General features: G+C 44.3%; 1 protein-coding gene across 2 annotated transcripts in view; it reads left to right on the forward strand.

The window, feature by feature from the left end:
* Window positions 1-27,953, forward strand: part of BMPR1B (bone morphogenetic protein receptor type 1B) — a 671,971-nt gene that overhangs the window by 108,956 nt on the left and 535,062 nt on the right. The gene's annotated exons all lie outside the window — the stretch shown is intronic.

Raw genomic sequence — 27,953 nt, forward strand, 5'->3', positions numbered from 1 at the left:
CAAACCCCTGGGGTGCCACACATGACTCTTGTAAGGGGCATTGCAGTTCCTCATAATTTTTGGAAAGCCTTCCATTCACTGCTTAGGCCAACAGTGCACGGGAGACCCAGTTGCTATAAATGGAAAAAAAGGTTTAGTTAACGCCCTCTGACCTCCATGTCATTTCCTAGGGACATTGGAGTGGCTCAAAATTTTTGGTAGGCATTGCACTCACTGTATGCCCTATAACTGTGTAGCCGAACCGCTCCTTTTGTTACAGAAACATATCCTACAAGACATATCTGGTTGACTGGCCTGATATTGATGTGAATGGTCCCTGTTCCTCCTGCTCTTTCTCCTTTACCACAACCTCATCCATCATTAATCACCTGAAGCTTTGTTTTAACGGGACTCATAGAACTTGGATAGTAGCAGGAAAACATCCAGCAATCCTCGGAGGAGGTAGGATATGCGCCAAAACGCTGACCACCTCAGGCCTAGCCGCTACTACATACATGCGCTTGCATTACAACAAAACAAAGCAGATGCTAACTTCTATCATCCTCATCATGCTCCTCACCTTGGCACTCTCAACTCCCCTGATGGAGAAGCCAGGGCCCACCGGAGGAGTCTGATAGTCCGGTGGGCTCGGCCAATGCTGCCCTAAAGCAGGCCAGGCTAAGAAAAGTGTGGGAAAGGTTACCGGGACAAATAGGGGTGGCTGGGGACCGAGTATGGACACCCGGCCACCCCCTGGAGGCTGGGGAGCAAGCGGGGACACCCGGCCACCAGGCGGCTGGGGACTGAGTATGGATACCAGGCCGCCGACACAGCCATGGCGTGGTGGCCAGATTCCGCCTCCACATGCCTAAAAGGCCCAATTTAAAGTGCAAGCAAGCAAGCAGTATTGTATTGCAGCCTCGGGGTGGGTTCGTGGCAGGCTGCATACTTGAGCTTGTATTGCAAGGAATGGTGGAGGTACAATTGAACACTGCCCTGGGACTAGAACTTGCATGGGGATAGTTGCAAGTCTGCATCTTCTGATGCGGTAAGGATCACTTATGATGGGCACACTTTTAGACAGTGACCTGGGAGTCAGAGATGCTTCCAGGGGTCTTCCCCATGCTGTTCCCTTGTCTTTTCAGCACTTTATGCATGTGTCACACAGCACATGGCCAGATAAGGTTGTAAAATGTTAAAATGACATTTCACGGTGAATGCATTTGTCATAGTTGAAAGCAATACAAAAGTGCAAAAACGCATAAAAAATGCTACTTGTGAACATAGCCGAAGGTGTGGAGGAGTATTTTTGTTTTTGATCATTTATTTTAATTTATACACAAGTCTTTACCCTGGAAAGGATGTTCCTTAACATATTTCACAGGAAAAAAGTTTCACTTTCGTTTTTGAACGTTTTATTGTGAGCCTGTAAAAGTGGCTTAATACCTCTGACCACGTTGTTGACAGCAGTGACCTGGGGGTCAGAAATGCTTCCTGGCGCGATCCCCATGCTGTCCCCATGTCATTTGAGCACTGTCACTATCGTTTTGGGCACTTGTTAGGCTTTTAAAAGACTGCCAGGGGTGCCACCGCAAAAATGCTCGAGTCTCCCATAGACTAACATTGGGCTCGTTGCTCGGGTCGAGCACCCGAGTATCACGGCGAGCTCGGCCCGAGCTTCGAGCAACCGAGCATTTTAGTGCTCGCTCAACACTAGTAAAAATCCAAGAGGGGTGAATAGTTTCGAAAGTCATGTAGTTAATAAATATTTTAAAAAACTTTCCCAGGGTAGCCGTAGTGTAAATACATGCTTCCTTCCTGTATTGTCTGTACAGACAGTATATCGGTTCGATTGTTTATGTTACAGTATTTGAGAGGAGTCAAATATCAGAGTAATCCTAATAGATTAATACAATCTCCAGAAAGATAGAGAAGACTCTAGAGTCCATCAAGTGACAGGTAAATTACATACAAAGCCTTATATAAGCAGCATGCTTTGTGTATGTTGGTTATTATATTAACCTTCATCTTTGGAATTCCTTTACTACAAAAAAAATCTCATAATTCAATAATCAATTAGCTGATTCTGTCCCAGTCTATAAAGTAAAGCTGAGAAGTAAGCTACAGAAAGTATGAAGAGTCAGTCTAGTGTCTGCTCTTGTTATAGATATGAAAATTGAAATATGTTTAAAAATGTTTTTAATAAAAACCTTATTTAAATAGTACATCATTTTTCAGGGTGCATGTCTTCAAATAACATATCCACTTTTGTTGTGATTTATGGTGCAAAGTTTTGTACTGCTCCCTTCATTCTGAAATATTAGTTTAGAAACTAGTCTTTCAAGTTTTTCTTATTTTTTGTTTTATAGTTGCCGATTAGAAATTAAACACACTCATATCACCTTGGTGATAATTTTGAAGTGTTGCTAGCCACCATGTATCAGTTCTCCTGCTGTTATGTTTATTAACTTTCTTAAACTTAGATTCTAGTGTACATTTTATATAAAGAAGTATATTTTTTGTATTTGACATATTTGCATTGTTGGCGCCTAAGTTACTGCCCCAAATGAATAAATAAATGAAATATCTCTATTGGATAGCAAAAGGACTATATATACAGTACATTTGCCCAAGAAAGGGTGATACAGTCTACTAGCTGTTGAGAATTTAAAATGTTTACACGAGCCAGTTTCATTGATTCACTTGGACTGAGTACATGCCATCTGTTTCTAACTTTTTACATTTCAGTGAACTATTAAAATCATTAATATAATGTACTACTGAAGAATAGTGTACTACTGAAGAATATTTAGCTTTGAGACTTTATCGAGTACTCTGTCAAAATCAATAGTATTTTTTATTTCAATGAAATGTAACTAGTGATGCGCTGTGGCGGTTTTGTTTTTTAATGTTCGATGACTTTTCTAGTGTCATGCCATAGTGAACGTGGTACATTGTGTTAGGTTAGAAGATGCTACATATGTATGCATCTAAAAAAAACTATTTATCACAAAGTATTTACAGAAAGCTATGCTTTCTAAGCTCTTATCCTATGTGGGTAATTTTCCTTGTTGCTTCAGTTGTGACGCTTGATCACTAATGACTTTATGGTATTATATCTGAATAGAAACAAGTGATCTACATAGTGTCATGTTTTGAAATGGGTTTTACTGTTTGTCATTTTCTTGCTGAATGCTGTATGTCCTCAAATTGCTGCCAGATCCTGTCACGTGACATTAACCCCTTTATGACGTGTGCCATAATAGTACGACACACGTCAAACACCCTATCTGTACAAATCAGCTGACATGTGCCCGGAAAGGTGCGGGCTCAGCACCGGAGCCCGCATTTTTCTGGGCATATGTCAGCTGAACTGTACAGCTGACATGTGCCCACAACAACTGGGGGTGGAATCGCGATCCACCCATGGCTGTTAACTAGTTAAATGCAACTGTCAATCTCTGACAGCGGCATTTAACTCGCACTTCCGGGAAGCGCGTCACTTGCCCCGCCCTATGAGCTATCGCCGCTCATAGCAAGTGAGCAAATCTGCTACACACAGGCGATCTGATCATCGTCTGTGTGTGACGCACCCCTGGGCCTGTGTCGCGCAGCGTTGCGCACGCGGGAGCTTACCCGGAGCCGGATCTGTTGAGGGTTGTAGTCTCGTGGCGGTGACCCGGTCCGTGCCCAGGGAGTCAGACCAAGTGGCGCTGTATTAGCGGTAGATGTTGGACGACTACGCCACCCGTTGCATGCAGCGAAGGAGCTGCCGCTGCAGGGCAGACCGCTGAGGCCGGTGGTAGGATTGTGCAGCGTGATAGTATCACCCCCAACGGGAGGGGTATGGCCTCAGGGCAGCCGACGTGGATGATGGGGAAGCAGGAATCACTCAGAGACGATGCGGTGTAATTCAGGGTCTTTACTGGTGATAAAGATAGACCCTCCCGGAGTACTGGCTAGCGATCGGGGCCTGGTCAGTCCTTGAGCAGATGGGATCTCCCCTGGCCAGGCGAGTTGTAGGCCTCTCAAACTGACTGTACTCTTCTGGCTACCTTGCTAGAGGCGGGTATAAGTAGCCCACATCCCTGAGTGTACCGTGTGGTGCTCACCCGTATGGCCGGTGACTCGGGGCCTTCTAGTGGCGTCCGCTCCACGACGGCGGTGCTGGTCCCACGCGTGTGACCGTGCCTTCGGGTTTCTTGGCCAGAGGACCTGAAATCCCCTGCCGGGCGGTTTCTGCTGCTGGGTAAAGATTAGTCCCCACAGCCTCGGACTCCGGGTCCGGTGATAGCTTCTCAGTCAGGGCGAGCTCTGCAGCTGCCAGCCCCTGACTTCTTATAGCACTGCTCCCACAGAGCTCCTGATGTTCTTTTCCTATATCTGCTTCTCTTCTCTGTCTCTACTTCTTCTCTACTCACTAACCCTGCCTCAGCCCTAGGTTTATATAGGGGAAGTCCTTCCCCTCCCAGGACTGGGCAGGAGGTGTGGCATGCATAGGATTCCTGACCAAGAGACCTCCCACCTGCTCTCAGACATAACATTGCTGTTACTGTGGAAACCAGACCCCTGGGGTGCCACATTCCCCCCTAGTGAAATTTAGTACTCCGGGACTAAACATATTTTTAAACATAACAAGGTATAAACAATAATAGTACAATAAGAAAAACATATAAAGATGGTCACGGCGTGTCCGCAACCGGGTGCAGTTTTTGAAGAAAAGCAAGGTGTCCATTTCACCAAAACAGGGAGACGTAACCAGGTAGGGGTCTGTCCTGCCCCGAGTCCTTAACAGTCTTTAGTCCATTCCTAGGTTACGCTCCAACCATGTACAAGGATTCCCGGTAAATCCACCAAGGACTCCTATAAATAACTAGAAACACATAATTATACACAAGCAACAAGAAAAACAGGTAACCACAAATAAAACAGTTTATACACTTCAAATCCTCCAACGTGCGGGTAACTGGCCTCTAGTGGCCCTAGTGGACCTACGGAGCTGACTGTCTAGCCCTGAACTACAGGGTGTAGGAGCTGTCAAGGGTAAACTGGGCAGCTGTCTACCGGCTCTTTGGCTCACTAGGGGTACGGCAGGCTCACTATAAGCAGAGGGTTGATCCTCCTGTTCTGCTTGTGTGGAGTCTTCTGCCTCCTGGACCGGCTGCTCTTCCAGCTCTACCTGTTGCTCCGTAGGCACTTGGGATGCTGGTTGGAGGAACGTGAGGACGGGTACCACAACTGCACCATTGACTTGAGTCCAGGACCGAGGGAAGTCTCCGAGCACAGTACTAACCATATCTTCCCTTTCCTCTACGGGTCGATGGTCTTCTTGTTCCTCTTCAGGGTTCCGTAGCTGTTCAGGACACTTCTTCAGGTGATCCCGGGATACAATGGCTATGGTCTCCCCTCCGTCTTTACTGATGGTACAGAATTTCGGGTTGATTGCAGCGGCGGCAGATGGGTTGTCCGTCCTCGTTGTATCGGTCGCTGGGTCTTCCTCTGGCCGGTGGGGTCCTCCTTGGTCGACGCCACGGGATGTCCTCCGGTCCGGATGCCAGCTGGATCTTCCCTGGAGTGGAAACCTGTAAAGACTGCACAGTTCGGGTTAGCGCGGCAACGCTTTTAGCTAGCTCTTGGACCTGATGGTGCAGGTCTGGAGCCGGGTCATTGTTCAAAGCCTGCGCATCAGCTCCCACAGGCCCTGCCGACAAGGGTGCCGCCTCCTGGTGGTAAGTGGTAGTGGGGCGTCTGTGGGTCACAACGCCACCTGGTGCCGGTTCTCGGAGCACCCGGGTGGCTCTGTCCTTGAACTGTGCAAATCCCAGATGAGGGTCCTGTAAGGCCATTGCCCGCAACTGGGTTCGGTGGGCATTGCAATATAAACCCTCTATAAATTGTTCAGTCAACAGCCTGTCCTCGTCTCCCACACCGTCAGGGTCGGTCTGCTTAATGGCTCTCAGGGCCTCTTGTAGGTTCAGGGCATAGTCCCTTATACTCTCATGTGCCCGCTGTTTGCACCCGTAGAATCTAAGCTTGATCTCGGCTAAGGTGCGGGTATCAAAGGTGTCCCTCAGCCGGGTTAGTATCTCTGCGACAGTCCTCCTCCCAGGTGGCCAGGACTTTACCTCCCTTTGGGCTGCCCCGGTTAATTGGGCCACCAGGATGCTCACTTTTTGCTCCTCTGTGAGGGGATACACCTGGAAGAGGCTATCCAGCTTTTCTCTAAAGTCATGCAGGGTATGTGACTCCCCTGAGTACTGGGGTAGCCAGGCTGCCCCCGGGATATAGGGCATGGTGAAAGGCATGACCGCAACAGCGGTGGCGCTGGCGGGGGTTGAAGCGGTGAAGCTCTCCTCCGTATCCGACATCCTTCTCCCCCCTAGTGGACCGTGGCCTACCTTGCGATGATCCTCTTCCGTAGGCCGCGGCTCCGCAGTGGATCGTCAGTGTTGAGGACCTTCCGTCGCGCTCCTGTGATGTCGGCGTCTGCTGGGCTCCTTCCAGGACCTTACGCAACGTCCGGACGTGTGGCGGGGCTTCAGTTCTCGCGCACTTTCGGAGTCCACGCCCCTCTTCTTCCCGCGCGGCGTCTTCAAGATGGCGTCCAACGGCGGGAAAACTCCACGGATGGCGGGAAGAAGGCAGAAGATGGCGCCGGATGGCGGGAAAACTTTGCGGATGGCGGGAAGAAGACAGAAGATGGCGCCGGATGGCGGGAATCTTCACCACTGGTAAGTTTGAACAGTCTTTTTCAGGCACGCAGTACCCGGTGGTTGCGGGCACGAGATCCTGCCGACTACGCCAAAAGTTGACGCACCCCTGGGCCTGTGTCGCGCAGCGTTGCGCACGCGGGAGCTTACCCGGAGCCGGATCTGTTGAGGGTTGTAGTCTCGTGGCGGTGACCCGGTCCGTGCCCAGGGAGTCAGACTAAGTGGCGCTGTATTAGCGGTAGATGTTGGACGACTACGCCACCCGTTGAATGCAGCGAAGGAGCTGCCGCTGCAGGGCAGACCGCTGAGGCCGGTGGTAGGATTGTGCAGCGTGATAGTATCACCCCCAACGGGAGGGGTATGGCCTCAGGGCAGCCGACGTGGATGATGGGGTAGCAGGAATCACTCAGAGACGATGCGGTGTAATTCAGGGTCTTTACTGGTGATAAAGATAGACCCTCCCGGAGTACTGGCTAGCGATCGGGGCCTGGTCAGTCCTTGAGCAGATGGGATCTCCCCTGGCCAGGCGGAGTTGTAGGCCTCCCAAACTGACTGTACTCTTCTGGCTACCTTGCTAGAGGCGGGTATAAGTAGCCCACGTCCCTGAGTGTACCGTGTGGTGCTCACCCGTATGGCCGGTGACTCGGGGCCTTCTAGTGGCGTCCGCTCCACGACGGCGGTGCTGGTCCCACGCGTGTGACCGTGCCTTCGGGTTTCTTGGCCAGAGGACCTGAAATCCCCTGCTGGGCGGTTTCTGCTGCTGGGTAAAGATTAGTCCCCACAGCCTCGGACTCCGGGTCCGGTGATAGCTTCTCAGTCAGGGCGAGCTCTGCAGCTGCCAGCCCCTGACTCCTTATAGCACTGCTCCCACAGAGCTCCTGATGTTCTTTTCCTATATCTGCTTCTCTTCTCTGTCTCTACTTCTTCTCTACTCACTAACCCTGCCTCAGCCCTAGGTTTATATAGGGGAAGTCCTTCCCCTCCCAGGACTGGGCAGGAGGTGTGGCATGCATAGGATTCCTGACCAAGAGACCTCCCACCTGCTCTCAGACATAACATTGCTGTTACTGTGGAAACCAGACCCCTGGGGTGCCACATGTGTAGTACAGGTGATCAGACAAGTGCTGCTTCTAGTTTCCCATGGAGACTATTGAAGCATGCAAAAAGTAAAAAAAAATGTTTTTAAAAATATAAAAAAATATATATTTGATATTGTCACTTTCTGAATCGCCCAATCTATCAATATAAAGAATTAATCAGATTGGTAAATGGCGTAACGAGAAAAAATTCTAAACGCCAGAATTACGTTTTTTTGGTCGCCACAACATTGCAATAAAATACAATAACGGGCGATCTAAACATCATATCTACCCCAAAATGATATCAATAAAAACGTCAGCTCGGTGCGCAAAAAATAAGCCCTCACCTGGCCCCAGATCACGAAAAATGGAGACATTACAGGTCTCGGAATATGGTGCCATTTTTTTTTAGCAAATTTTGGATTTTTTTTTCACCACTTAAATAAAAAAGAACCTATACATGTTTGGTATCTACGAACTCGTAATGACCTGGAGAACAATATTAACAGGTCAGTTTTAGCATTCAGTGAACGTGGTAAAAAAAAAAAAAAAAAAACAACTGTGGAATTGCACTTTCTTTGCAATTTCACCACACTTGGAATTTTTTTCCATTTTCCAGTACACAGTATTGTAAAACCAGTGATGTCGTTCAAAAGTACAACTCGTTCTGCAAAAAATGAGCCCTCACATGGCCATATTGTCTGAAAAATAAAAAAAATAAATAACAATAAAGCATAGCAGAAACACCCAAATAATTGATAAAAAATATATTTTATTACATCAAAGAGATAAAAACAGCTATAGAGCTGAATAAAATGGTATATAAAACGGGGGAAACAACAAGGAAAAAAATCTCAGGCAAACGTATTCAAAGTGGGTATCTGCTCTTGGTGTAGATTATGCATTAATATAGCAGCAAAGTAGAGAAATGGTATTGTGCATATAAAGGTGTACAAAAAATGGTCATAGATCATATAGTGCCCTTCAACAAACTAATTAATATCTGTGGGCTCTAAGACTATGTGCCCACGATGCAGAAATGCTCCGGATTTTTCCTGAGTGTTTCTGCATCTCCCCTGGCAGAAAAAAGGCATGCGGATTGTACATGCGGATTGTACATGCGTTTTTCCTGCCAGGGACACGCGGATGTGAAGCGTTCTGCACATACATTTCCGCATGCGGGTTGACAAGCGCTTTCCAAGCGATTTTAGCATTACTTGGAAAGTGCTTGTCAACTTGGTCACACTATATAAATCCATGCAAACGGCATGGATTTATATAGTGTGACCCCAAAGAATGGTTAAAAATAAAAAAATAAATCTATACTTACCTTCTGATGGCCCCTGCAGTCTTGCTTCGCTCCGTCCTGGCTGCCGGCAGATCACGGTACACTGAAGGACCTGCCGACGTCAGCATCGCGTGACCCGTCACATGACTATGACGTCAGTGCAGGTCCTTCAGTCCACCGCGATCTGCCAGCATGGGAGGACGAGCGCAGCGGTGGCCGCCAGAAGGTAAATATAACATTTATTTTTTATTTTATTCTTTTTTTCACAGGTTCTGTGGTACCCGGGTCCGGAGGAGAGTCTCCTCTCCTCCACAATCGGGTACCATCCGCACATTGGAACGCATGGAATGCGCATCTACATATACAGTGATGCAGAATCCATGCGTTCCAATGCAAGTCAATGGCGGCGAAAACGCAGTGCTTCCGCAAAATAATTGGTAGCGCTGCATTTTTTTCCGCAATGATAATCCGCAGCGGAAATTTCCGCAGCATTTGCACAGCACATGCGGATTATCATTGGGGAACATGGCAGGCCTTCTACCATGCGTTTTTTAAGCATTTCTGCAGCATTTTTGCTGCTGCGGAAACGCTTAAAAAACGCATCGTGGGCACACAGCCTTATAGTAAAGCCACCTGGCGTATGACGTATGTTGGAGCACTGGGGTAAAGAGATTTGGTATTTTCCTCTTTTCTTATCATTCTATTCTGCATTGTGTGATACTTCTTAGCATGTTTTGATATACTAATATTATATGTTAGTTTATTGGTCTATTTATTGATTTAAATTGGAGCATAACACCCATACCCATTTGTAATTTTGGCGAGTTGGATCACTTTCAGTGTTGTATAACGAATAATAAAAAAGTTATAGCTCTGGGAAGAAGGGGAGCAAAAAATGAAAACGCAAAAACAGAAAATGGCCCTGTCATTAAGGGCTTAATTAGTCATGACCATAGGCGGATTATAATGAGGGCAATCTGGGCTACCGCCCGGGGCCCGGGGCTCCGGGGGGTCCATGGCTAGATTGCCCTCATTATAATATGTCAGAGGCGGGGGGCTGTCTGATAGTGTGACGTCACGCAGTGCGCACCCTGCACTGCTACTTACCACCGGAGAGGAGCTGTACGACGGGAGCCGGGGGATGGTAAGTAGTGTTGAGCCACCCCCGTAGTGTTCGAGTTCGGTTCGTCGAACACCCGTGTGTTCGCCGAAAGGCTCGAACACCGCCCAAAACAGCTCGAATTTGAGATTGGCGAACAGTTCGAGTCGAACAACGCTCATCTCTAATGGTGAGTGAGTTAGTGTGTGAGTGTGTGTGTGTGTGAGTGTGCGTGTGTATGTGTTTGTGTGCAGATATCATTGTGTGATGTCTGTTTATATGTATTTTTGTGTTTCAAATGTGTTTATGCGTGTATATATGTATATGTCTGTATATGTTTGTGTGTGTGTGCGTGACTGTGTGCGGCCTCCCGCTGTCTCTGGGGGGGCGCCATGCAGCCTCCCGCTGTCTCTGGGGGGTCACCATGTGGCCTCCCGCAGTATCTGGGGGGCGCCGTGCGGCCTCCTGCTGTGTATAGATGGCTACGTGCGGCCTCCCGCTGTGTAGAGATGGCACCGTGTGGCCTCCCGCTGTGTATAGATGGCGCCATGCGACCCCCTGCTGTGTATAGATGGCGCCGTATGGTCTCCCGCTGCCTCTGGGGGGGTGCCGTGCGGCCTCCCACTGTATCTGGGGGGCGCCGTGTGACCTCCCGCTGTGTATAGATGGCGCCATGTGACCCCCTGCTGTGTATAGTTGGCACCGTGCGGCCCCCTGCTGTGTATAGAAGGCTATGTGTGGCCTCCCGCTGTGTATAGATGGCACCGTGCGGCCTCCCGCTGTGTATAGATGGCTATGTGTGGCCTCCCGCTGTGTATAGATGGCTACGTGCGGCCTCCCGCTGTGTATAGATGGCTATGTGCGGCCTCCTGCTGTGTATAGATGGCTACATGCGGCCTCCAGCTGTGTATAGATGGCTACGTGTGGCCTCCCGCTGTGTATAGATGGCTACGTGTGGCCTCCTGCTGTGTATAAATGGCACCGTGCGGCCTCCCGCTGTGTATAGATGGCACCGTGCGGCCTCCCGCTGTGTATAGATGGCTACGTGCGGCCTTCCGCTATGTATAGATGGCTACATGTGGCCCCCTGCTGTGTATAGACGGCTACGTGCGGCCTACCGCTGTGTATAGATGGCTGCGTGCGGCCTCCCGCTGTGTATAAATGGCACCGTGCGGCCTCCCGCTGTGTATAGATGGCTACGGGCGGCCTCCTGCTGTGTATAGATGGCTACATTCTGCCTCCTGCTGTGTATAGATGGCTACGTGCGGCCTTCCGCTGTGTATAGATTGCACCGTGTGGCCTCCTGCTGTGTATAGATGGCTACGTGTGGCCTCCCGCTATGTGTAGATGGCTACGTGCGGCCTCCTGCTGTGAATAGATGGCTACGTGCGGCCTCCCGCTGTGTATAGATGGCTAAATGTGGCCTCCCGCTGTGTATAGATGGCTACGTGCGGCCTCCTGCTGTGTACAGGAGGATTATGTGGCAGTTCATATTGTGTGTAGGGTCTCATACTGTATATAGGTGATGTCAGCATACTTAATTGTGCTAATTATTAAGTCATACAATTCATATAAAAAAATTATTATAATATATTAATATTGTGCCAAATTAATTTCACATGAACTATCACATGATCTATCACAGGGGATCATGTGACATGTCACGTGATACACCGGGTGTGTGTGTGTGTGGGGGGGGCCCGCGCCTTCTAAACTGCCTGGGGCCCTTGCTACTCTTAATCCACCCCTGGTCATGACCCTATGAATGCACCAAGACCTCTGTGTCTTGCTACTTATTCTATTTGTAGTGGCATGAAGGGTTCCGTGCCAGCTATATGCAAATATATAAAGATGGATTCTTATCTTTGTAATTGTAAATTTGAATACTTATTTGTGATTTAAAACATTTTTTCATGTGAAGAAAAGGTGTGTCTTGACAGTTGAGTGATTCCTTACCTTAATGACTCCATGTGGTCAATCCTGAAAACAAATCTATAAGAAGACTATACTGTATACTTTGGAAAATACTTGCCGTAGTCATTTTCAAATCATATTCTCTGATGTTAAATTTTTCCAAATTTTTTTTTTTTATATAGGTCTATTTTCATAAAAAATGTAATCTTGACTTGTTCTACATTCTATTGATGTGCACAAGTCAAACATTTGTTTTGCGCTTTTCTCACAATGGTCTCAAAGTACTGTACAATAGCTTAGCAGCTTTAAAGCGAATCTGCAACCAGATTTTTTTTAACCCATCTGAGAAGAGCATAAAGTACGGGCAGAGACCTTGATTCCAGAGCTGTGTCGCTTGCTGATCTTCTTGCTATATTTTTCATAAAACATTGTAAATAATGCTGCAGTTTTGCTAATCCTCTAAATGATAAGCTTCCGCCATGTTGTCCTTCATATTTATGAGATTCAGTTATCACTGTATTTTGTGACTGTTGGCAATGTTCTATCTATGCACAGTGTAGACAGAAGTCTGTTGATCAACGATGCGGGCAGAGTTAAAGGGAACCTGTCACCCCCTGGGACCTATCAGACCTCTAATATGGGCATACAGTTGATAGAAATGTAAATCTTTACACACCTGTATGGCCCATAGTAGAGGTCTGCTTGCTTTGATATATCTTTTTATAAAATCCATTTTCCTAGGCTTGTCTTGATAGTTAGGAACTATATTGTATACCTCAGTTAAGGTCAGTGTTCATGACTCCACCATAAGAAAGAGACTGGGCAAAAATGGCATGTATGGCAGAGTTCCAAGACAAAAACCACTACTGAGTAAAAAGAACATAAAGGCTCCTCTCAGTTTTGCCAGAAAACATCTTGATGATCGCCAAGACTTTTGGGAGAATACTCTGTGGACTGATGAGACAAAAGTTTAACTTTTTGCAAGGTGTATGTCCCATTACATCTGGCGTAGAAGTAACACAGCATTACAGAAAAGGAACATCATACCAACAGTAAAATATGGTGGTGGTAGTGTGATGGTATGGGGCTGTTTTGCTGCTTCAGGACTTGGAAGACTTGCTGTTGTAAATGGAACTATGAATTCTTCTGTCTACCAAAAATCTTGAAGGAGAATGTCCAGCCATCTTTCCGTGACCTCAAGCTGAAGCATACTTGGGTTATGCAGCAGGACAATGATACATAGCACTTCAGCAAGTCCACCTCTGAATGGCTTAAGAAAGACAAAATTAAGACTTTGGAGTGGCCTAGTCAAAGTCCTGACCTTAGTCCGATTGAGATGCTGTGACATGACCCTAAAAAGGTGATTCATGCTTGGAAACCCTCCAATGTTGCTGAATTACAAAAATTCTGCAAAGATGAGTGGGCCAAAATCCATGCTGAGCGTTGTAAATGACTCATTGCCATTTATTGCAAACGCTTGACTGCAATTGTTGCTGCCAAGTGTGGCCCAACTAATTTATTAGGTTTTGGGGGCAATCACTTTTTCACACAGGGCTCTGTAGGTTTGGATTTCTGTTTCCCTTAATAATAAAGACCTGCATTTAAAAACAGCATTTTGTGTTTACTTGTGTTATCGTTGTCTAATATTTAAATTTGTTTTTAAGTGTGACAAACATGCAAAAGAATAAGAAATTAGAAAGGTACAAACACTTTTTCACACCACTGTATATTACATTAATGCTGGCAGACAGTCTAATGTATGTGAAGGACCTACACAGATGATTGCCGTGGGAGTTAAAGATTGACATGTCCGATTTCAGACTACCAATCTTTTTGTTCTCCTTGAGATAAACCACCGCCAGAAATGTCTGGCAGTTCATCTCCCATAGAAAGCACTGGAGCACTCAGCAGAGCACTCAGCAGAGCAAAGTTGAGTCGGGAGAGACAGCTGCCGAACGAACGATTGCCTGAACCATCATTCTGGCAGAAGTCATTTGTATGAGGTGTATGTGGGGGGTGGGACAATAGACCAAGCTTGTCATTGAGAATACTAACAAATAAAACAATGATATTATCAAAACTAGAGCAAGGAGCTCAGTAAGTGACAGCAGTGGAACAAAAGCCTCTGAGCCCGATTCATCAAAACTATAATTGTTCATACCGGTCTTGATGAGATGCGTTGAAGGCAGACTCTCCTGATTCTTGAAGAGGTATATGCCACTTAATGAATCAGGAGCATCAGACGAGTGGTGAACATCTCTGTGTGCATCTCACCACATATCCTACTCCAGTCTATGCTGGGGTAAGATATGTGGAGAAGCAAATTCCGCCACGTCATGTATTTGATAAGTGGCACTCGCCACACCCCTGTCCTGCGTCAGCACTGCCCACTTTGTCGGAGCTGGGTGAAAATGGTGGGAGAGTGCCAAAAGTCACAAAATTTTAGCGCAGCCTCAAGTTGCCCCAAAACTTTGATGAATCAGGCCCATTGTCCCTTTCTTATGCTGGTCTCAAAATGGGAAGCATAAACCTCCTGACAGTTTCCCTTTTAAAGGAAATACACATTGCAAGGATATATGCTTTTTTTTTTTAATGGTATTGTCTGGAATCCACAATGACCCTAAGAATTGTTGATTGGAAGGAGGTACCATTTACCATATGAGGATATGCTGCAGTTCTTTACACAGACAGTGGTCAAGAGCATCTGTGCAGTAAAAGAATGGAGAGCTAAACAAATGCCAGACTGGACCCTCATTGATCATAAAATTATAGTACTGGTATACCAGCTTGTTATAAAATGGGAATAACTCCTGAGAAAGAAGAAATATAATAATTATATATGAAGTATAGTTATCACTAGTGATTAGTCCCATCTAATCTTGAACCGCTTTGCTTCTGTAAAGTTTAATATATCTACACCTATCCTTATTATCACTCATTTAGAAATAAATTTGTTAGTCGAGTCAAGTAGTACAAAGCAATTCTGGCACACTTTAAAAGGGACAGAAGATATGAAGAAAAGGCGTTCCATATGACTCAGAAAACTATCAGAAAACTTTTTTTCTTCCTGTTTCAATTGTGACTGTTCCATTGTGCAGCATATTTGATAAATTGCCGTAAGTGGCGTGTTGAAAAATAATATATACTATTGTTAACTAGGTTTTCAAGCTCAATCATCTGTGTATCTTAGATTATTAACCTGATTTTAATTGTTTATGCACCTGTATCTCCAAAATACACAAATGCTGTGCTTATCACGTACCAAAATAAAGTGGACATGTTTCCCCATGGATGTGAAATGCATAAAGGATTAGCCCCATTATCATTTAACATGGCTCATCCTGTGTGTTTCTCTGCAGTCTACATGGCAATAATTGCTGAATTACAACAATTTTGCCACATTGAGTGGCCAAAATCCATCCTGAGCGTTGTAAAAGACTCATTGCCAGTTATGACAAATGCTTGATTGCAGTTGTTGATGCTAAGAGTGGCCCAGCCTGTTATTAGGTTTAGGGGGCAATCACTTTTTCACACAGGGACCTGTAGGTTTGGATTTCTTTTTCCCTTAATAATAAAGACCTGCATTTAAAAACTGCATTTTGTGTTTACAGTTAGGTCCATATATATTTGGACAGAGACAACATTTTTCTAATTTTGGTTCTAGACATTACCACAATGAATTTTAAACAAAACAATTCAGATGCAGTTGAAGTTCAGACTTTCAGCTTTCATTTGAGGGTATCCACATTAAAATTGGATGAAGGGTTTAGGAGTTTCAGCTCCTTAACTTGTGCCACCCTGTTTTTAAAGGGACCAAAAGTAATTGGACAATTGACTCCAAGGCTATTTCATGGACAGGTGTGGGCAATCCCTTCGTTATGTCATTCTCAATTAAGCAGATAAAAGGCCTGGAGTTGATTTGAGGTGTGGTGCTTGCATTTGGAAGGTTTTGCTGTGAAGTAAACATGCGGTCAAAGGAGCTCTCCATGCAGGTGAAACAAGCCATCCTTAAGCTGCAAAAACAGAAAAAACCCATCCGAGAAATTGATACAATATTAGGAGTGGCAAAATCTACAGCTTGGTACATCCTGAGAAAGAAAGAAAACACTGGTGAACTCATCAATGCAAAAAGACCTGGGCGCCCACGGAAGACAACAGTGGTGGATGATCACAGAATAATCTCCATGGTGAAGAGAAACCCCTTCACAACAGCCAACCAAGTGAACAACACTCTAAAGGAGGTAGGCCTATCAATATCCAAATCTACCATAAAGAGAAGACTGCATAAAAGTAAATACAGAGGGTTCACTGCACGGTGCAACCCACTCATAAGCATCAAGAATAAAAAGGCTAGACTGCACTTTGCTAAAAAACATCTAAAAAAGCCAGCACAGTTCTGGAAGAACATTCTTTGGACAGATGAAACCAAGATCAACCTCTACCAGAATGATGGAAAGAGAAAAGTATGGCGAAGGTGTGGTACAGCTCATGATCCAAAGCATACCACATCATCTGTAAAACACGGCGGAGGCAGTGTGATGGCTTGGGCATGCATGGCTGCCAGTGGCACTGGATCACTAGTGTTTATTGATGATGTGACACAGGACAGAAGCAGCCGAATGAATTCTGACGTAATCAGAGCCATACTGTGTGCTCAGATCCAGTCAAATGCAATCAAACTGATTTGGTCGTCATTTCATACTACAGATGACAATGACCCAAAACATAAAGCCAAAGCAACCCAGGAGTTTATTAAAGCAAAGAAGTGGAATATTCTTGAATGGCCATGTCAGTCACCTGATCTCAACCCAATTGAGCATGCATTTCACTTGTTAAAGACTAAACTTCAGACAGAAAGGCCCACAAACAAACAGCAACTGAAAACCACCGCAGTGAAGGCCTGGCAGAGCATCAAAAAGGAGGAAACACAGCGTCTGGTGATGTCCATGAGTTCAAGACTTCAGGCAGTCATTGCCAACAAAGGCTTTTCAACCAAGTACTAGAAATGAACATTTTATTTACAATTATTTAATCTGTCCAATTACTTTTTGTCCCTTTAAAAAACAGGGTGGCACATGTTAAGGAGCTGAAACTCCTAAACCCTTCATCCAATTTTAATGTGGATACCCTCAAATGAAAGCTGAAAGTCTGAACTTCAACTGGATCTGAATTGTTTTGTTTAAAATTCATTGTGGTAATGTCTAGAACCAAAATTAGAAAAATGTTGTCTCTGTCCAAATATATATGGACCTAACTGTACTTGTGTTATCTTTGTCTAATATTTACATTTGTTTTTAAGTGTGACAAACATGCAAAAAAATAAGAAATCAGGAAGGGGGGCAAACACTTTTTCACACCACTGTAGGTAGGCTATGTTCACACATTGTGTTTTTGCAACTTTTTTTCTGCATGGCAAAACCTGTTCTCTTGGCAGTAAAGAAGTTGCTTAAAAAAGACTGTTTTTTGCGTCGTTTTTTGCTGCGTTTTTCAGATACATTTGTCTCTTGTGCATGCTGATACAGTTTAGTGCCTGTTGTTTCTGAATTTTAACCACCAAAAACGCAGTAAAACCTGATACCTGCATTTTTGCTGCATTTTTGCACTGCATAAACCTGGAAGAAGTGACAAGCTGCAGTTCTCCAATTCAGTCAGGAAAAAAAACCAATGTGTGTGCATGAAATTTCTGAAATGTCATAGGTTTTGGTGGTACTATAAAACACAGATTTTAATTTGCATAAAAAAAACTCAGTAAAAAAACGCAGCAAAAACTAAATATGTGAACATAGCTGTAGAATGATACTTTCATGGTGGATTTTTTTTCTGACTTGGCACTGATAATCCCAGTAGGATTTTAGCGTTGAATGTGAAAAGGGCTGCAGAAACTTGGATGGTATGCTGATTTTGAAACAGACTTGATGTCACAATCCACATTAGATCCATGTTGTAGTCTGGGCTATAATTTAATATTGTATTTGTGTTCAGTACATTATGGTCAGAGTCTATTATTTTACTCCTACAAAGCTAGAATTTATCATAGTTTTACAGCACTCCTTTAGTCAAACTGCATTGATTCACTTTTCGTGAGAGTCATATTTCATTCTATCCTAAGTCCCATCTATATTTGAGACAGTGGTGGCACAATAGAAAATTGCAGTCTTACCAGTTCAACAAAAATTTTGGACCAGTGCATGGGTTGACTATAGGTTCATGTTTCTATGTACTGAGCATCTTAATTGGCACGTCATATAGGAACTTGAGTCTCAACCAGTGTTATTAGCTTGCGTAGATGTCTCCAACAGGCCTTGGCTTCTGATATATACTCTAGAAATAAGTTGCGGATGGAATACTCAGTGTAGAGCATTTCCTTAAAGTGAACCTGTCAGCTGATACATGCGGCCCAACTCACGGGTAACATGGATTAGGCACTGGCTGTATGATTTCAGGCAGGTATGTTTGACTCTGAAACGCTGCGGGGTTTCAGAGACAAACGCACTTTAAAAGTCGCCATGGACCGAGCCACACAAGAAACTAGTTGGACAGGTGGCTTTTAAAGTATATTTTTCTCTGAAACGCTTTTCAGAGTCAAACAGACCTGGCTAAAAGCATACAGTCAGTGTTTGATACATGCTTCTGTAGGCGACTTAGGACTTGGAATTCTATTCTGCTTGAAAAATTCAGTAGTGAGGCTTCAATTTTTTTTAAAGAATTATGTGAAATATATTATTTTAACTATATTTTTTCTTTGTTTAACAGACAGAATTTATCCATAGACTTCAATAAGGAAGTAAGACCACATTCATACATATTACCTCCAAAATGTATACTGTATATTTTTTTCTCGCTTAGAAGCCTGTGCTTCTTAAAAGGTATGTCCATCTGTGGGGAATTTTTTTTTTCTTTAATACATGTATTTTGGTATAAAATCATTTTTGCAATCCGATTTCATGAAAAATGTTGCGCCTTTTTGCTTTTACCGGTTCTTTTTCTCCCTGCACATTCAACTTTGATGTGGTCATAAATTAGCAGAGAGGAGCTAAAAAAGAGAAAATGTTGGAAACTCTTCCAACTGACCATCAGAATGAGCTCACTAATGGACTCTCTGCTAACCCATTCTGCAGTTAGCAATTGGCAGTGTAATAGAGAGGCTATAGAATGCAACATTTTTAATAAAGCCAAATTACAAAAATTATTTTTAGTCAAAAATATACATATCGAAGTAACAAGAAAAAAATGCCCAGAAAGGTAGACCACACCTTAAATTATTTTGGCACATCTTCCAGCTGTCGTGCACCACTGCAAGAAATGTACTCTTCTCAAAAACTGGAATATAGTTCTATTATAATCTAGGCCTCTTTTTGCATGAATAATAATGAATTTATCATGCCCCCTCTAGCGTAAACTGCTTGATGAACAAGGGGCTATAAAGTCCTCATAAATTGTCCTTTACTGTATGTCTTCCCTAATCTGATACTTAATTCAGTAGACTTGCTCATTGTTTCTGATATTCAGTAATGACTTAATTTCTTTGATAATAACTTTTTGTAAGTCGGGTATATGAGTATTAGAAAATGGATGTAATGGAAAAAGATAATGGAATGTTTTCTCTAAATGTTATCATTTGTGTACTTGTAAAAAAGTCTGTCTGCTCCGAAATGTTCATAAAAGTAAATGACGCGCCCCCTGGGCCGCGTGGGGAACCCGGAACCGGGCCCTTTTGTGGGATACTGGGGGTTGTAGTCACCGTGGCGGCGACCCGGTCCCGTGGCTCAGGGTGGTCAAACCAGTGGCAGTCAATTTATGGGGTTTTTGTGGCTTAATGTCCGACTACGCCACCCGTGGATTGCGGTCAGTGCGAACTGCCGCTGCAAGGCAGACCGCTGGGGCTGATGGTGTATGCAGCTGAGGTAGTGTAACTCCCCACGGGAAGAATGCAGCCCCAGGGCAGTGTAGTAGATGGTGGGGGTGATGGTGCGGGCGTCCCAGCACTAGTAGTCCTGTATGCGGTGAGAAAGCACAGAGACAAGGTATTGCAGTTCAAGTTCTTTACTCACAGTTCTCATCCAGGTCACTTGTGCGCAGGTAGGACCGCCCAAGCCGTGCTGCATCCACCAGGCAGGGGGCTCGGTCAACCCCCAGGTAATTCCGGAGTGTGGCACAGGACTCCCTTCTATCCTTTCGTCAGCCGTGCCCCACCAGTGACACTACCTCTGTCCAGCTGCCTCGGGTCTTCTCCTGGGAGGACTGGGTGTCCACTTCCCTGACCCTATGTAGTGTGCCTTTCTGGTAGGTGTAGTGAGGGGTCGCACCAGTAAATGGTCACGACCGCCGGTCCTTGGTTAAGGATTAGTCGCCTCCACCAATTTGGGATCCGGTACCCTGTTCTGCCAACCCGTCACCCTCAATCTCCTGGGTCCTTAGGGTTCCTTCTGCCCTCGTGTCTCTGGGCCTCTCTTGGTGTTCTGTTCCTTCTTACTTTCCTTTCTGTTCCTTTCTGTTTCCGTTCCTCTCCTCTGGCTCTGGCCTCCACTCCAGGCCTGCCTCGTGGAGCTGGGCCCAGACTGAGCCACAGCTCCCTGTCAGCCCTCTCTGGCTGAACTCCTTCTCTCACTCCACTGACTGAACTGACCTTCTTCTCCCAGAACTAAGATGGTGCCCACCTTTTATACCTCCCTCTCTGTTTATGAGCCCAGGTGACTTGCAACCAATGGGCTCCTACCTATGCCCAGAAACCGTCCCCTCCTGCTCCTACATCACTGGGTTTTCCTCCCTCCTCCCTACTCCAGCCAGGGACAGATTCTGTCGTGCCTGCATTACTGTACTAATGGGAGCACCGTTGACCTGTCCCCCGGAAATAGGGTGTGTGTGATGCATGCACCTAACCGAGCCCTGGTCCACACACCATCCTTACCCGGTAGTGGGATATCACACCTCTGGTTGAGGTGCAATACCTCTGTAGAGACCGAACCCTCGGGGCGCTACATTAACACATTTTAAGGCAAAATGCACCAAGACGAGCCATGCTATTGGATTAAATATCCACTGGTTAGTTTTGGAGAAAACAATAACAATTAACCCATATATAACAAAAAAATTATAACCATCAAGGGGTGTATGTGCAGGAATGTATGTGCATGAAATAAAGAGGACTTTTATGAACTCTAAGTGAGTGCCATAAGTTATTTTCTTATTATTTTCTACTGCTAGAAAACAAATTATTATAACCATCAACGGGTGATGTAGACCTTACGGACCCTCCTGAAGGTGCACCACTACTCAAAAAAACTAATTACATGGACATGAGTTAAAAGGAACCAGTTATGTCAAAAATCACTATTAACCTGCAGCTATAGGGTTAATCTGCAAGTTAATAGCATTCTGGAGATGCCTGGCCGCTGCACTGAATGTTTGGTCACTGGGCGGAAATTAAATGTATTTCTCCTGGCTGCCTCCGACTTTCAGTCATAGGGGTGGGACGGCCCGGCTTCAATTACCGCTCAGTACACAGTGAGCAATGGCTGTAACCATGCCCCAGCACTGACTGACAGCCAGCTCAGCAGTACATCACTTCAGAGCCAGCTGTCAGTCAGTGCTGGGTGCGTGGTTACAGCCATTGCTCACTGTGTACTGACTAGTGACTGAAGCTGTGACAGGCGCTCCTCTATGACTGAAAGTCGGAGACTACCGGGAGGAATAAAGATCATTTCCTCTCTGTAGCCAGGCTTTCAGTGCGGAAGCCAGACAGCTTCAGAATGTTATTAACCTGCAGATTAACCCCATTTCTGCAGGTCAATGGCATATTTTTACATGACAGATTCCCTTTAAATGTCTTCCTGAAATGTGGTTATCTGTAGTCAAAGAAAAGGTTGGTTAATAACATTTGTAGTACAAAAATAATTGCTGAAAAAAGTATCCTCTGAAATATATTCGAAATGCTTATCTTTGCCATTTAAAGGAACGTTTTATTAGATTCATGGTTCGGGCAGCATGAATCTAATGGCAGATTCCCTTTAAGAAATTTCGAAACTATCAATAGCTAGTCTTATAAATCAAGGAATTTTTGATTGATGGAACTCATTGCAGAAGTTAGTGAAGATTATTTATTTTTAATTCAAATCACTTCAAAGTGAAATTGAATGCTCTAGTGAGAAAAGTTACATGCTAGATCGTCAAAGAGTCCTAATAGAATTCATAGAGTCCCTTCTTGAAAACTAAGGTCAGGTTAACACAGGCATATTTGTATGGACCATAAAGCCTGGACTGACCGCAGGTCTTCCCACTTACTCCCTCACAGACCGTTAAGCATACCTGTCTTAACCTGGCCTTAATAATCAGGGCTGCCACTCGGAATTTCAGGACCCCATACTGGAAAAAGTTTCAGGCTCCCTTGAAACTCTGCCCATGCTCCACCGCAGCTCTGCCTCCACCCCTCGAACCTTCCACAGTCTCACCACCCACTTTTGGAAAAACTCCACTTCTGCACCATGTCCTCACCAATCACACATTAACAATTCCCATCGAACACCATATCACATACATAGCCATCAGCTTTTGTTTTACCCAAAAGATTTTTTTAAGCCTGCCACCATGACAATGTAGACTCTTTTGGCAGGACCGTACTCCACTCTAACCTATTAAAAATGTCTTAAAATATCCAATACTCTTTTTAGGTAAAAAAGACCAGTAATATCACATACAAGGGACACATACCGCCACAGGATGACCAGACAGACAACATATTACCACCACATAGTGACTGAATAATACCACATACAAGGGAGAAATACTGCCACACCATGACCAGACTACATATTGCGACACAGTGACCGAAAGCTGCAATATTGATCATGATTAAAAAACACATTACTAACAACACTGTTATTACCATTAGTGACATTATACACAGGAGCTCAGTATATAGTGTATGGTGTACAGGTGATATAGTGATCACCAGTGACATTATACACAGGAGCTCTGTATATAGTGTCAATGTACATGTGATACAGTGATCACCAGTGACATTATACACAGGAGATCTGTATATAGTATCAGTGTACAGGTAATTCAGTGATCACCAGTGATATTATACAGAGGAGCTCTGCATAATAGTGTACAGATAATACAGTGATGACCAGTGACATTATACACAGGAACTCTGTACATAGTATATAGTGTAAGTGTACAGGTAACACACTGACTCACCGGTGACATCTCTAGGTGAAATCCTTCATGTTCACTTTTCTTCTTCATCTGGCACAGACCGCTATCACTTCTTCCAGCCAGAATTCGTCTTTGCAGAAAATGACACACAGTTATCTATAGCTGACCACTTGTAGAACACATACCCCACTTTTTCCCAGACTTATACACTATGCCAGATGAATAAAAAAGTGACATAGTGCAGCCCTCAACAGTAACAGAACCCCCCTTTTGTTCCACCCCATGGAAAACAGTTTCTAAAAAGTAAATTATATTACAGCAGTAATAATGTCCCTTAATTGTTCCCTACAGTAATTATGACCCCCATTTGCTACCATAAACTGATAATGCATGTTCCTCGTTCAGGCCTCCATGCAGTAATTAAGTCCCTCATCCTGGCCCCTTTTATTGAATAATGTCCCCCATCTTGGGCCCTTATGTTCCCTGTCCTGGTCTCTATGTCCACCATCCAGGGACCCTATGTTCCCCCATCTTGGCCTCCATGTCTCTTGTCCTGGCCCCATGTCCCTTGTCCTGGCCCCTATGCCCGTATGTCCCTTGTCCATATGCCCTATGTCCTGGCCCATATGCCCTGTGTCCTGGCCCATATGTCCCGGACCCCGCATCTTGCTCCATCCACAGAAGAAGAAGAAAAAAAGATTCTTCTTACCTGCCTGTACTCCAGCTCTGCGCGGTGTCCTCCACTTCCTGCAGATCCGGTGTGGTTGTGCTAAAACGACCGCCGACCTATCAAAGGCCGACAGCTGACATCAACATGCCCATCGCAGGTGATGCATGACAGTGATGTCATACGCCGTCAATGTCAGCCGGTGGCCTCTGATAAGTAGGTAACCATGTTAACTATTGTGGTGGGGCAATAGTCTTGCCTCTTGCTCAGGGGCCCGCCTGCACCATACCGTAATGATGCCCCTGGGGCCCGGTGAGCAGAAGCAGCCAGGCCGGTGAACCCCTTTTTGCCTTTTCTCACCGGGCCCCATACACCAGTAAGGGCAGTAATGCCCCGATGGTGGCCCTGTTAATAATATATCTTATTATATATGCAGAAAATTACTTATTTTATTTAAAGTGCTTACTTACAGATGTGGGAGCTTGAGAGGTAATATACAATTATGTTTATTTTCTATCAACGGGATGGGTTATCAATATCAGATCAGTGCTGGTATGTGCATGGTACTGGCAGTAAACAGTACTGTAAGCGGTGAATGGGAGTAATCTTGCAGCACCACTGATATTTATGACCTATATTGATGACCTATATTGATGACAATATTAAAGTCCCCTTTATGTTTTGTACTTACTTTCCCTCTCCAGAAAATAAGCACAATTGTGTATTACTAGAGATCAAAATAATTTCATTCAGTACTACAGCATGGGCAGGAACTTCTATAGCAACATGAAATGCTTGAGATGTATTTCTGTTCAGAACATTCCTGTTCTTGCTACTGTGCCTGCTGTTTCTGATGTAAGATGCCACCAATCAGGTTCTGTAGGCAGCATGGACTGCGGGGCCATCTAGTTCCCTTTTCACTTGTCAATTGTTGCATTGTATTACCTTGATCCTGGTGCACTTATTATTGGATTGACTCTTTGTGCTCTGACTCGACTTTGATTACTCTGCAATTTAACCCTTTGGATGTCCTTCTGGATCTGACCCTGGACTGCCTCTCATCTTTGCCAAATTCTCTGGATTTGACCCAAGCTATCCTCTGACTAGGTGTAAGTTGGATTATTATTATTTATTATTATAGCGCCATTTATTCCATGGCGCTTTACATGTTGTATGATTCGATTAGTGTCCCATATTCTCTGACACTGATTTGGTTTGATGATATCTCTTCCTCAACTCACTCCACTGGCCGTAGCTATTCCATGGACTCAATCCAGAGATCTCTTCTGCTAAGTCCAGGTCCCTGTATAGTGGACGAAGGGTGTAAACCAGATTGCCCTGGGGATCTGTTAAACAAAGTGGCTTAAGTCAAGTTTGTTCACGGAAGCCCTATTAATTTGATGAATGTGCCACAACATCAGCCTGCAAAAGATTGAGAAAAGCAATGGCTATCTTTTTTAACCCTCCGTCACATACAATATCGGTTCTAACGAGTTCACATACAATGTGACTGTCAGGCGCAGGCTAGAAAAATACCTATAATATCTAATGTTTGCAATTTCAATGCTCTAAAAGTGATCAGTGACCTTCATAGGGATGTAATAAAAGAGACTACACATAATCAAGTGCAAAAAAAAAACCATTTACTTAACATAAAACTAATAACTCTGAAATACAAACATTTCAAAACTGCCGCCAAATAGTCCCCAGTTCGACTCTGTCAAAAAACTCTACAAAGAAAATGTATGGAAACAAACTTAATTTTAAGGTACCTTAAGTACTATTAAACACATATTCAATCAGAATTAGATCCTGAAGTTTCCCCAGAAAAATTACACTTGCAGAGCAAAGAGCAAGAATTACACATAATTTTTGCATGTGTCTGGCAGATTGCATTATGACATTTGTGACATTCATAATTAGAAAGCCTTCTGATTCCGCTTTCCGTGGTGCAGGTGGTGCATCTCCTTCTTTTGGGAGGTGGTGCAGGTGGTGAATTTTCACTATCATCTTCTGGGCGGAATCTTTTGAGTTGAACTTGAAGGCGAGAGGGGATACCGATTGTTTTCATACTTCTCCTGCGTAGCTCTCCAAGCACTTGTTCATGGGCCAATTTTTTCAGATAGAATCGTCTACGAAGTGGTTCAAGCTTGTTTTCAAGGTAAATGACTTGTGAATTTATACCACCCAAATTCAACATAGCAAAAAATATGACCATTGGCCAGCGTTTGGTGTTTCTGCTGACGTTGAAAATTGAGCACATCTGATCAGCTGTATCAACACCCCCTTTTGTTGCATTATAAAATGTAATTATCTCCGGGTTTTTTTGTGCCTCAGTCCCAGGATCGATGGCATCATCATCATGAAGTGTTGATAGAAGAAGTACAATTTTTTTTGCTTGTGGTACATAGGAAACCAAAACCTTTCCATTATGGAATGCAAACATACTGCTGTACTGTTGTCTCCCTTTCACACTTACAAACTGTGTAGGCAATTCTTTTTTATTTTTTCTTACAGTTCCGACATATGAAAGCTTCTGCATTTTCAGATAATCAATCAGATCACAATTTGAAAACCAATTGTTAGCTGATATATTGCGACCCGATCCAAATAAGGGCTCAGCCAGTCTTTTTACAACATCACTGGGTTTGTTGCTGACACAGTAAGGACCTTCTGGTTGTTTTCCTGCATAAACTTCCAGGTTGTAAGTGTAGGTCTTACTGGCATCAACAAGGGCATACATATTTATTCCTTATTTGTTAGGCTTTGATGGAATATATTGACGAAAGGCACATTTACCACGAAAACCAGGGAGCATTTCGTCATTAGTGAGATTCTCCCCAGGGCAATAGCTTTTTTTACAGTTTTCAACAAATTTTTGGAATATATCACGAATTGGAGCAAGTCGGTCATGTGTTTTACGTTCGGTTCGGGTAGTTCTGTCGTCAAACCGAAGGCAACAAATTAGAAGCTTGAATCTGTTTATGGACATAACAAGGCCAAATTTTTCAACTCCATCCCCATCTTTACTCCAAAGTTCCTCCAAACTTTGTCTATTTGCCCTATGAGCTCCTGCAAGGTATAATAATCCAAAAAAAGCACACAGTTCTATTTCATCTGTGGCCTTGATGGTTCTGTTGCAGATGAACTTGTCCTTTATAATGTCTATATATTGGTTGGTATATGTGACAATAGAGTCCAGAATGGCATCTGTGAATAAACTATTCCAGCATTCAACTGCAGTTTTTGCATTACTTATAGAATCATAGAATCATAGAATCATAGAATGGTAGAGTTGGAAGGGACCTCCTGGGTCATCTGGTCCAACCCCCTGCTCAAAGCAGGATTCACTAAATCATCTCAGACAGATGTCTGTCCAGCCTCTGTTTGAAGACGTCCATTGAAGGGGAACTCACCACCTCTCGTGGCAGCCTGTTCCACTCATTAATCACCCTAACTGTCAAAAAGTTTTTTCTAATATCTAATCTGTGTCTCCTCCCATTTAGTTTCATCCCATTGCTTCTAGTCTTTCCTTGTGCAAATGAGAATAAAGATGATCCTTCTACAATGTGACAGCCCTTGACATATTTGTAGACAGCTATTAAGTCTCCTCTCAGTCTTCTTTTTTGCAAGCTAAACATTCCCAAATCCTGCAACCGTTCCTCATAGGACATGGTTTGCAGACCAGTCACCATTCTGGTCGCTCTTCTCTGAACTTGCTCCAGTTTGTCTATGTCTTTTTTAAAATGTGGTGCCCAAAACTGTACACAGTATTCCAGATGAGGTCTGACCAAAGAGGAGTAAAGACCAATAATGACTTCACGTGATCTAGACTGTATGCTTCTGTTAATACATCCCAGAATTGTATTTGCCTTTTTTGCTGCTGCATCACACTGTTGACTCATGTTCAGTCTATGATCTATTAGTATACCTAAATCTTTTTCACATGTACTGTTGCTTAGCTCTATTCCTCCCATTCTGTATATGCTTTTTTCATTTTTATTGCCCAGATGTAGTACTTTGCATTTTTCCCTGTTAAAAACCATTCTGTTGGTTGCTG

Source organism: Phyllobates terribilis, unplaced genomic scaffold (genome assembly GCF_046119375.1).
Source record: "Phyllobates terribilis strain yellow unplaced genomic scaffold, ASM4611937v1 Scaffold_1__5_contigs__length_1240528914, whole genome shotgun sequence".
NCBI lineage: Eukaryota > Metazoa > Chordata > Amphibia > Anura > Dendrobatidae > Phyllobates > Phyllobates terribilis.